The following is an 11,917-nucleotide window of genomic DNA, read 5'->3' as shown; positions in this document are numbered from 1 at the left end:
ACATCGTCTCCCATGAACTTGGTAGTGAACGAATCACTACGTGGATTTGTTGTTTGTCAGTAAGATTGTTTCTAGTTGATTTGCACTCTTAAATCATGGAGGACATCGCCCTAAGATGCTACTTTATCGTATGTTCAGAGCTCATCTTATATGAATCAAATTTCATTAATAAGCCATGCAATCTAGTGGCTAATGTCCCTCTGTATCTTAGCTTAGAGCTCTCCACGTCTTGCGCAGTTGTATTATGCTCAAATTCACCAATCAAGTCATTATGCATGCTGCTTAACATTGTAAAGCACACACACAAATCTTTTTGCGCCAACTTTCATAGGTAGCAAGATCACGTTGGTGTTGCTCAGTGCTTCCCTCATCAGGTTTACTTAACGAATAAGTCAAAGTCTCTAGGACTTCTTGCTCATTTAGCACATATTGGATTTTGCGGTGCCAAATATTGTAATTTTCACAGTCCAGTTTCTCTCCTTTATTGAGATCAGCAACTATACCTTTGGAAGCCATTTCACTACAAAATTTCACAAATGGGACATTACACACACATTTCAAAAATTTTGACGTTTAATCTAAAATAAACTTAAATAATCAACACACATCGCAAGATCGAAAATTCGCTAAGCTTTTTAATCATCTCTTGCGCCACTAGTGTTTATCACTAAGCTTAATTTTAATCTATTCAAGCAAAATTATGTATGGGAGATAATTCAACTCAACCATACTCCCACTATTCCATATTTCAATTCTAAACATTTACAAAATATATGTATTGAAAATAATTCATCAATATTATCAATTAACTATTAAGCAAAACATGCTATCACAATGTAAACTCATGAGAACAATTCATATAGGCATCTCATTATTTCACTAAGAAATAATTATTGCTTTGTCACGTTAAATATTTATCTTTTATACCATATTTCACTAAGAAATAATAATGGAATTTAAACAATTTACAAAATTAAATCAATTCCATATCATTGAAGCATATACCTTTTACGTTTCATGAGAAATAAATGCTAGGCTTGTATATTATACATTTCAATGAAATAATTGGATGGATTTAATAGAGTTTTAATCCAGATAAATTATCGCAAATATATCATTGACCATTATATAGAGTTGGTCATATATATATATGGGTCCGTTTGGATAGCACTTATTGTTGCTGAAAGTTGATAAAAACTGATTGTTGCTGAAAACACTGTAGCAAAATAATTTTTAAATGTGTGAATAGTATTGTGGGACCCACTTTTAATATTAAATATTGCGTGAACAGTGCGTGAACAGTACGTGAACAGTACATGAACAGTACCCGCACAGTAAATTTTGTCCCCAAAGTTGCGGTAAAAAAAAAAAAAGAGAAAACGTGAAGTCAGAAACGCACCGCAGCTTAACGCGGTATCCAAACCCAGGCTATATGTGTGTGTGTAAGTATTTAAAAAAAATGTGAAATAGTTACAACAGGCTTAATATACCAAAAAAAAAAAAACTCTCAAAGATCAAAGACCCCAAACGGAGCACATGTGCACATTGAATAGTGTACACTAATAGAGCAAAAAAGAAAAAAAAAAAAATACAAATAGGTGTTTAAGAAGTAAGCAATTGTGGGACCTCCTTTTTGTATTTCATTAGCTGTCACTCTAGCCTAGGCTTGTCCAAACCCATCCGAGACCCGATCCACCCGGAGGACTCGACCGGAACTGATCCGAAACTGGCCGACTCGACTATTTCGGCGGTCGACGGTGGGTCTTCTCCCCTCAGAAACCGACTCCGGCGGGTCGGTTTTGGTTTCTATCCCCCAAAACCCGAAAAACCCAAACCGACCTAAGAAAAACCCAGATTCCAACGAGAAACCCAGATCTCGGCGAGAAAAATTCCAGAATCCGGTGAAAAAAAACCCAAATCTTGGCCAAAAAACCTAGAGATTCCGATGAGATTTTTGTCGGATCTCGAGTTTTCTCACCCGTTTTCTCGAGTTTTCTTAGAACCCAGACGCCGACCGACCCGCCCACCACCCGTAGAAGTCTAATCCGTTTGACCCGTTTACTCCGGCGGTCGGCAATGGGTGAGGTTTTTCATAACCCGATTTCGTCGGGTCGGTTCAGGTTAGGCACAAACCCGACCCGTGGACAGCCCTACTCTAGCCCTTTTGGCGAGTGGTGGACACGTGATATGCTAAACGCCTAAAACAGGTTGTCTTCTACCTTCATCTTCCCAATTTCTTTCAGCCAAAAAAAGAAAAAAAAAAAAGAAGAGTTTTAGACATGAACTTCAAAGTTTTATATCTTCTTCATTTCAAGTCCATTTTTAACGTACCATATACCGATTTAAAGCTTATAAAATATAGATTCATAATATGAAATCATATTTTGCAAATAGTAATCATATAAGAGCAGTTTTGTCCTTAAAGTTTCGGTGTTCTAAGTTTTGTTAAACTATATCTCATGGCACACTTAGAGATTCGCTACGAAACTTAAGGAAGATATTAATACATGTAATATAAATAACATATATTAATTTTAAGGCATGGAATGCTTAGAATCAAAACTTGTCATTGAAGGCCACGTGAGGTGCATAGAAATTCATAACATATCTCAAAAGCATAAAACGCATTTAGAACTAATCATATATGCCTATGACATCGAGAACAACCTATAAAAACTCTGATACCAATCTAAGAAATAGAGACTTGCAATGGAATATAAACAATTGGTTTTTCGCTATACCTCTCTTGGCCTAAACTGACGATCACACAAGAGCTTTGAGATTGTTTTACGTTGTATGCCTATGACATCGAGAACAACCTATAAAAACTCTGATACCAATCTAAGAAATAGAGACTTGCAATGGAATATAAACAATTGGTTTTTCGCTATACCTCTCTTGGCCTAAACTGACGATCACACAAGAGCTTTGAGATTGTTTTACGTTGTCTAGAGCCAGCATCCACACAGACCAGCTATTCAAACATGTTCTGAATTCTAGTTTGTATAACTCACAATCAAAAAACATTTCTCGACAGTGTTACACACTACTAGAGTGATGTAAACATAACCCACAACCTAAGAGCCTTACAACACTCTGCAAACACTACGAGAAATGCATAATTTGTTCACTGTTCAATGGATACCACTCTTGGTGTTTATATACACACTACTCCATTAATATAGAGTGGGATAGTGGACTTAGTGGGGTAGAGTAACAGTCCAAACCATTACTCCATAACTCTTGGATGTTACAATTATCCTGAAGTATACAAAAGGACATGCCCACTTTGAGTGTCCATCCATATTCTTTTCAGTTTCTAATAGGTATAAAAGTAACAAAATCATACTCCTTTTTAGCAAAGGAAGTTGGTGGTGCAAATAATCTTGGATTCTTAAGGTGAGATTGTCATAATTTATTGCGGACTATAAAAAAACAAATTATTGAAGCTGGAGATGGGAAAAATATCATTAATCATTTCAAAAAAAGGCAAAGTGAAGATCCACTGTTCTTCTATTCAATGCAAGTAGATCAAGATAATAGAATGACAAATTTCTTTTGGAGAGATGGTAGGTCAAAATTAGATTATGACTTTTGGAGATGTTATTTTTATACTATTTATCGAACCAATAAGTACAACTTAATTTGTGCACCATTTGTGGAGATTAACCATCATTAGAACAATATTTTATTTGGTTGTGCATTTCTAGTAAATGAGACTATTGAGTAATTTATTTGGTTGTTTAAGAATTTTTTGATTGCAATGGGAGGTAAACAATCAATATCCATTTTTTAAAATCAAGACCAAGCAATGGCAAACGTAATTAAGGAGGTTTTCTCTAAGTCCTGACATTGACTTTGTCTGTGGCATATTAGTCAAAGTGCAAAAAAAAAAAAAAAAATTGTTGGACTTTAAAGCAATCATAATTTCCAAGAAAGTTTCAATAAATGCTTATATGGAAATATGAATGTAACGGAGCTTGAAGCTACTTGGAGTGAGATGATTGGGAAGCATAAGCAACAAAATAATGATTGGCTTAATAGGTTATACCATGTTTGAGAAAAGTGGTGTCCATGTTTTAATGTAGACTTCTTTTCAGCAAAGATAAAGTCCACCCAACAAAATGAGAGCACAAATAGTTTTTTCCCATAAAATCATGAAAACTTTCTTGCCATTTATTCAAGTTATTAAATTTTATGAGGAAAAAGTGGCACAAATGCATCAAGAAGAAACAAATGAAGATTTCCGTTGCAAGAATGGTATACCTGCAAAAGTTAATAGGTATGGAGGTGGGTTGAAGCATGCTGCTAATGTTTATACTCTTGTTTTTTTTAAAATGTTTGAAGATGAGTTCTCTTTGGGTATAGAATTGAGTTGTGTTGAAACTAAACATCATGATGATGAATTTACTTTTTCACTAGTTGGTGGTGATGGTAATAGGATGCATATTGTGCATTTTAATTGATTTAATTTGACTATTTGTTGTGATTGCAAGTTATTTGAGACTTTGGGCTTGTTATGTTGCCAAGTTTTAAGGGTGTTTCTTGTGAATAATGTGAACATGATACTGGAAAAATATATATCAAGTAGATGGAGAAGAGATGCAAAGAAGAGGTTGATTTATGCTAATTCATGTCAATTAAATGAGAAATCTACTCATGCATTGCGAATGAGCGAGTTAAGTCATATGGGGTATAGTCTTTTTGATAAAGTTGCTTCCTATAATGAGGTGACCAAATTTGTCAAAAAGAAGTTGAGTGAAGTGACATGGGAGGCTTAGCAAATGATTATGACCATGAATAAGGTAAAAAATGTTGGTAAAGAAAGTCATCAAGAAGATCTTACAAATGATGATAATTTACAAATTTGCTTAGTTGGTGATAAACCAATTCTTGATCCACAACATGTGAGAACGAAGGGGGTTAACTAACAAAAGAATAAAAGGTCTGTTGGAAAAGGGAAAGAATAAAAATGTTAAAAGTGCAACAATTTCTCAAGTTCTACAAGCTGGTTCTATGATGCATGGTAATTTCAGTTTTATTAATTCAAATATTGTTTTCCTTAGTTTTATCAATTAATTTTAATTTTGTTTCTATTCTTCTTAGTCTAGAAGAATCTGTAGCCTTATTTTTTCCACCTGAGATGTATTGTGATTATCCTATGGTCAGCTCTACAAGAATGTTTCAAGAAAGCTTCTTTTTGCTACAATTGAATCAAGTAGTTTTTATAACTGAAGTTCATCGTATTTTTTTATTTATTATTTTTTTAATTATGATGTTTTTTATGTAGAGCACTAACACATCAAAGGATGAAACAAGACTTTGAAGAATCTTGGATAGCTTTTATGACAACTTTTTGGACAGTTTTTTGTGAAGCATGTTGGATAGTTTTTTTAAGACAAACAACTTTTTGGATGGCTTTGTGTACAGCTTGTAGCCGCTTTTTGGATAGCTTTATACACAGTTTCTAGCTGCTTTATTTATATAGCATTATGCACAATTTGTAATAGCTTTTTGGACAATATTTGTAGCTGACTTATGAAACTATTCCAACTTATAGTTGCTAACTATACACTTATCATATATGTAAGAATGAATATTTCTTTCACTACAGTCTTTATGGTTTTATTTGCCACTTTCTTTTCTTTCATGTGTAATTTGATTGTAACAGTTTTTCAAATAGTATTTGACTATTTGTAACGAACTTGTGAACTATTCAAACAGCTTTAAAGGTTTAGCAATCAAAGTTCTCAAGTTCTGGTTATAACAAATCATTCTCAAAAATTTATTTAACATTCCCTTGAATACTAATACTTATTGGTTGCCAAAACAGGATATATGAACAAAATTTTTTTAGTTATAACTACATTCTAGCTTTAATATCATTTTTCAATTCATGTTTTTATTTTCACTGTTTTTCAACGTTTTAATATGGTCAAATTTACATCCTTACACAAATATATTAGTGTCAATTGTATTCATATGCATCTTTAAAATATAAAGCGGTTAAAATTGCTATAGATAAAGGCCACAATTCATTGGACATTATAGAAATCTAGTATAAGAAATTAGAACATTTGAAATATAGACATCTCAAGTGATATTGCCCAAAAGCTGTTAAATTTATTCATTACAAAATCCGTTCGGCAGAGTGTATTACATATGAGAAGCCATTTCACAAGTCTATACATGAATAACCATTCTCCTCTCCAGAACGTTCCAAGCCCCTCTCTTTCACATCCCTTTCTAGCTTCTCAGCAATGCACAATATTGGATCCTATCACCACCACTCCCACATGGCAACCTTAAAAATGCTTTGAGCGAGTTCACGTACCGGATCTCTGGCTTCTGCGATGGTACCATTGCGCTTGTTCACTCATTTATGGAGAAGCTTGAGGGGAGGATTGTTGAACTGCTTTATATGCAGTGGGGTTTAATAATTCTATAAGGGAGGATCTGACCCAGTTTTGTTCACTTATCTGGATTACTGAAGGTGTACCCGGTAATAAACTGGTGTTATTGGGTGGGTTTTACCAGTATATTGTGGGGCTATAGCATCAAATCAAGTACTGGATTTGCTGGGTATTTTAATGGGTTTGCTAGTGAATTTAATGGGTTTGTTGGGTATGTTTAATGGATTTGCTGATTTTTTTTTTTTTTTTTTTTTGGGTTTTTGGTTTCGGTGGGATTTTGGTAGGCAGTGGTGGTGTGGTGGGCATGGTGGCGGTGATTGGGTTGTGTGGTTGTTGAGAGAGTGACAAAGAGGCAGGACAAAAATGTGAGAGAGGGAGAGAGAGAGAGAGGAGATATAGATAATTTTTTTTATTATTTTATTGTATAATTTATATTATTTTAATGTGTTATATTGTAAAATAAAAGTTGGGATGTTAGGTGTGTTGTAAAATTGTATAGTATAATAGATAAAGTAACTTTTTTGATGGTAAAATAGAATAATTTGAAGATATGAGATGTGAATGCTCTAACAACACAACGTTTCCTTATACTTCAATTATGAGTATCATACCTCAAATCTCAAGTCATAGCTACAAAGTGGAAAAGTGTTAAGCATCCACTTTACCTAGTAAAATCAGTTTTTCAGACTATGGTGACCAATTACACATCTCATAAACCATGTCATAAAGCATAAATAAAACATACAATTATATTGCATCACATTATAATTGACAATTGAATTGAATTTGAACATGGAAATTCGAAATGGAAAGTATACTTTGAGTTTTGCATCATATATTGTCCTTGACTTAATTTACAACTGATGATACACAGTAAAATCAGTAGACTGAATGCTTCGGATTTTTGTAGCGAGAGAATCACTTGGGAAACCTGAAAGGATGGGTGACTGGGGAGGACTGGCCAAGAACCCTCCGATGATAAAGTCATTTATCTCTCTCAAATTCTAGAATTCCAATCTCTTTGGAAGTGTTTGCAAAACTTACTTTATTTTGACGTAGAGGAGTACTTATATAGTACACAAGGCGGTTACTTGTCTAATAACTTCCCCTATCATTGAGGAGGTCGAAAGATTTGGAGTTAACTTCCATAACTATTATGGAAGTTACATCATTTGACCTTATTTTCTATAACTGCCATTGGTAGTGGTTCGTAATAATGAATTTTGATTTTTACTTGTGCTCCAAAATAGGAACGTGGAGCTCGTCCAAAACCTGTGTAGAGAAATAGGTTCGAAATCTATAGAGGTCGTCCAAGTATCTTTTTGGATGGACTACCCTGTCATGGACAAGCGTTCTATATAAAATTCATTTTCCTATCCTTGCCCTGGACGACCATCATGGATGATGTTGGAGTTGGCGTATTTGTCATGCCATCAACAACATCATGAATATTTACAAAATCAATATTGATTTTTTTTTGAATTTTAGAATTTATGTTACCAAATTAAAAAGATCTAAAATTATTTTTTGAGATTAAGTGTAATTATTAGATCTGAAATCAAATTTAACCTTTTACAAATAACTTTGGATTTTAGAAAAGAGCCTTCATTTTGTTCTTGAAAACAAATTTTGATTCTTGAAAAAGATTTGAAATTTGTTAAGTCAAAATATTATATTTGAAACCTAGATTTATTTTGATGGAACATGTGTAGAAAGCAAAAGGTTTAAAAATAGAGCAGTAATTTTCTTTCTTCAAAAGTGTAGGAAACTTATTTTAAGAAAAACAATGAGGGAATTTTATTTTTAAACAATGCAGAAACTATATTTTAAAACAGTGCAAAACTGTGTTTTTTGAAACAGTGCAAGAAATCAAGAACTTTGGCTTGATGCAAAAGACTATTTCTATCTTGAACATAAAACAAGAAATGGATTTTAAAACACCGAATTGTTTTTGAAAATTGATTTATTTGAAAACATATCTAAGAATCAATCTTAATCAACAAATTTATATTTTCATGAAAAACAAAAGCAGATTTTTCTACAATTTTAGCCATTCTTATGGATCTAGCATACCCAAAAGGTCTAAAACCTATTATAGACATGCATAAAATTCTAAGAACAACCAAAATAGAAGTGATATAATCTAAGAACTAAGATCTAGCATAGGATTTTCATTGAAGTATCCATTCTTTCCTACTTAAAATCTAAATTATCATAATAAGATTGTAACTAGACTAGTTTGCACAAGCATGGTATTAGTCATAAAATTTCATATCTACAAGAGCATTATCAACAAGCAAGGATGACATATATATACAAACTAAAACGAAATAAGAATAATTATCAGCATATAGTACCACAAACAATGGTAAAATTTCTTTAAAGATGTAGACGAATGATGCAAGAAGGTATGTTCAGGACTATGTGAATTTGAACACCTTGGCAAATGATTAGAAGTTTTTTGACCTTGTTACTTCCTGTAAAACCTTATAGAAACTGATTTTAATATCTTAGAGATAAACTAGAATGATTGCTTCATTGCACTAAGCATTTTGGTAGAACGAAGTACAAAAGCAACTTCTAGTTTTTCTAAGAGATTGGAGGGCATGAACCCCAAGGGGTGTGGCGTATTGGTCAAGCGAACTCTAGGGCGAGCAGTAAAACTCTCACATCTTGGATTGGGAGAATTTAAGAGAATTAAAACTTCTTGCTGAGTGCTTGTGCATCCGAGGATTAGTCAGGACAAGAATTAAAACTTCTTGCTGAGTGCTTGTGCATCCTAGGATTAGTCAGGACAAAGTTCTAGACACCTAGTGGCCACAAAAAAAGAAGATAGGAGGGGATGGGGTGCTTTGAAATGGGGGTGTTCCCTCTTATTTATTATAGAGGTTTTGGAAAGTCTAAAAACCCTTTCGAACTGCGCTAGCACGAAGATAATATATGGGCTTGATCTGCTGATTTGGCAGAACAAAATTGGGCTTAATCTGCCGATTAGGCAGATCGACCCAGTTTCATCCAATGGCATGTTGGATGAAAAATCCAATTGCAAATTTTCAAGAGTTGGCATCCAGCTGGAAATCATTATCTTACCTACCTTCTTTTTTATTTTTTTATTTTTATTTAAAATTTGCTCAATACAACTCATTTGCGAAACGTAATCTACACCACTTTTTTGAAGTTTCAGGATCAGTGGGCTTTTTTTTTTTTTTTTCTTGATCGAAATATTTCAAATCTCAATAATAATATAATGACTCATATCCTTCCCTAGATCTGCCTTTCCCCCCTACGGTTTGTTGTTTCTATCCTCCTGTTTGGCTTCCGAGAAAATCAGTATCAAAACAATTAATTCAAAAAACTAATTTAAAATTTTTTTTTGATTGTTAGACGTTTCCTCGGAAACCAAACGGTTATAATTTATGCACGTGGAATTTGGGTTAAAAAAAAAAAAAAAAGAGGAACGGTTTGTTTTGTGTTTTTTCGTTTTGTGATATTATTGCTTTGGTTGTTTGTTGTTGGCCTTAACTGAAGCGAACGCGGCAACCAAAGAGAGCGAGACCGTGAACGGGCTCAGGCTCGCGCGCGGCGGCAAATCCAAGCAGCCAAAAGGCGATGGCCTCACCCCTGAACAACGCCGTGAAAGGTACCTCTCTCTCTCTAACTTTGATCATTCTTATTCTCTGTGTGTTTCGATGAATTTTTGCACAAAGCTTTTTTTTTTTTTCTTTATTTCCTGAAAATTGCTTAAAAGAACAATTTTTTTTTTTGGTTTTTTTAAAAAAAAAAAAAAACATTTTATTAAGAAGAATTTGTTGAAAAAAATAAAATAAAATTATAGAATACTTTGGGAGAGTGGTGCAGATCAGATCTGCGAGTTCTCTCCTCTATCTGAGGAGATCTCAGCCGATCCAGCGAGATACGGTAACCTGGAATAATGGTTAAATTACTCTTTTATCCTGTTTGTGTTTTTTTTAAAATTATTTTAACTAAATGATAGAGATATTTTAGAGAGTTTAAGAACTTGTGTGGGTATTTTAGTACATAAAAAGTTGAAAACTAAATCGGGAATCCTGCTTTAATGTTATAAAATAGATTATTACTTTTTAAGTGAAAGGTAAATGACAAGCTAGATTTGTCATATTGGCACTAAATGGTGTTAATGAAGTTACCAATAAAATTAAAAAACATAGCTGCAATTGGGCTTTATTGGTTAATGCTATCATGTTTTGAATGAATGTAAAGTATCTAAAGAATTGCATTCAAGTTCTGACTCAAATTGTTAGATACTTTACATTCATGGTGGAAATTAAAATTTTATCAACTCCATGGTGGAAATTTTAGAAAAATTTTGATTTTTGAAATTTGCCCCCCTTGGTATAGAAAATGTAAATGAATATCATTGTGTCCATGTGTCTGGATCTATATTCATTTATAGGGGTACACTATTATCAAAAAAAAAAAANTTGTTAGATACTTTACATTCATGGTGGAAATTAAAATTTTATCAACTCCATGGTGGAAATTTTAGAAAAATTTTGATTTTTGAAATTTGCCCCCCTTGGTATAGAAAATGTAAATGCAATATCATTGTGTCCATGTGTCTGGATCTATATTCATTTATAGGGTACACTATTATCAAAAAAAAAAAATCAACAGTTTTTAATCTATGTGTTTTACTTATATTAATGAATGAATGGAAAAGATTAGAACAATTGCGTAAGTCTCTTATCCTTGTGTCTAATAAGGGATTTGAGTTTGAATCACGTCTACGCAAAAAAAAAAAAAAAAAGGATTGGTGTCTTAGTTGAGAAAGGGTTTTATTTTTAATAATAATTAATTTATTTCTTTTAGGGATGCTAAGGCACTACAAGAAAAGGCGGCAAGGAAGGCGGCGCAATCTGCAGGAGGGAACAATGCAGGTGGTGGTGGATTAAAAAGATGAGAGATGTTAATTGTAGGGCCAGTAGATATGGGGATGTGAGTACTGGATTAGATGTGGATTTACGGTTGTTGGAGTCATCGTCATGTGTTTTATGTCGTTTGAAAACAAACTAATTTGAATGTTTGCTTGGAGGGCATATTCATAATCTTGACTTCTAAACCTTTTATTTGTCTCTGATTTGGAAATGAGAATCTAATTCCCATTATGTAGCTTTGTGCAATTGGTTTATGTTTTTCAAGTTTTTTTTTTCCTGCATTTTTTCTCCACTGGCAATTAGATTTTAATAATGGGAAAAATTATTGAAGGTCCAAGGGTATTGGTTTTAAGATATATTTTTTATAACTTTTTTATGCAAAAATAAAAAAAAAAAATTAATTTTTTTTTACCCTTTTTTTACATTTCCCAATTGGCATGGTAACTTGAACAAGATTTGTCGTGGAGGAGATTTATTGTAATTTCATGTTGTGCATTTTGATACCATGAATAGCTGCCAGATTTAATTAATGAAAGGCAAAGTTGAAAATTTATGAATTGCTTGTATTTGTGCATTGCTGCATGTAACGGG

The 11,917-nt window shown here is 33.2% G+C and overlaps 1 pseudogene; it reads left to right on the top strand.

Annotated features, from left to right (window-relative positions):
• Positions 1-4,217: 4,217 nt before the first annotated feature.
• On the top strand, positions 4,218-11,561 carry LOC136067107 (uncharacterized; annotated as a pseudogene).
• Positions 11,562-11,917: the final 356 nt, after the last annotated feature.

The sequence above is a fragment of the Quercus suber genome, unplaced genomic scaffold (assembly GCF_002906115.3).
Source record: "Quercus suber isolate HL8 unplaced genomic scaffold, Cork oak 2.0 scaffold_58, whole genome shotgun sequence".
Taxonomy (NCBI): domain Eukaryota; kingdom Viridiplantae; phylum Streptophyta; class Magnoliopsida; order Fagales; family Fagaceae; genus Quercus; species Quercus suber.
The sequence above is the reverse complement of the archived record's forward strand: the minus strand, read 5'-3'. Positions and strand labels throughout refer to the sequence as shown.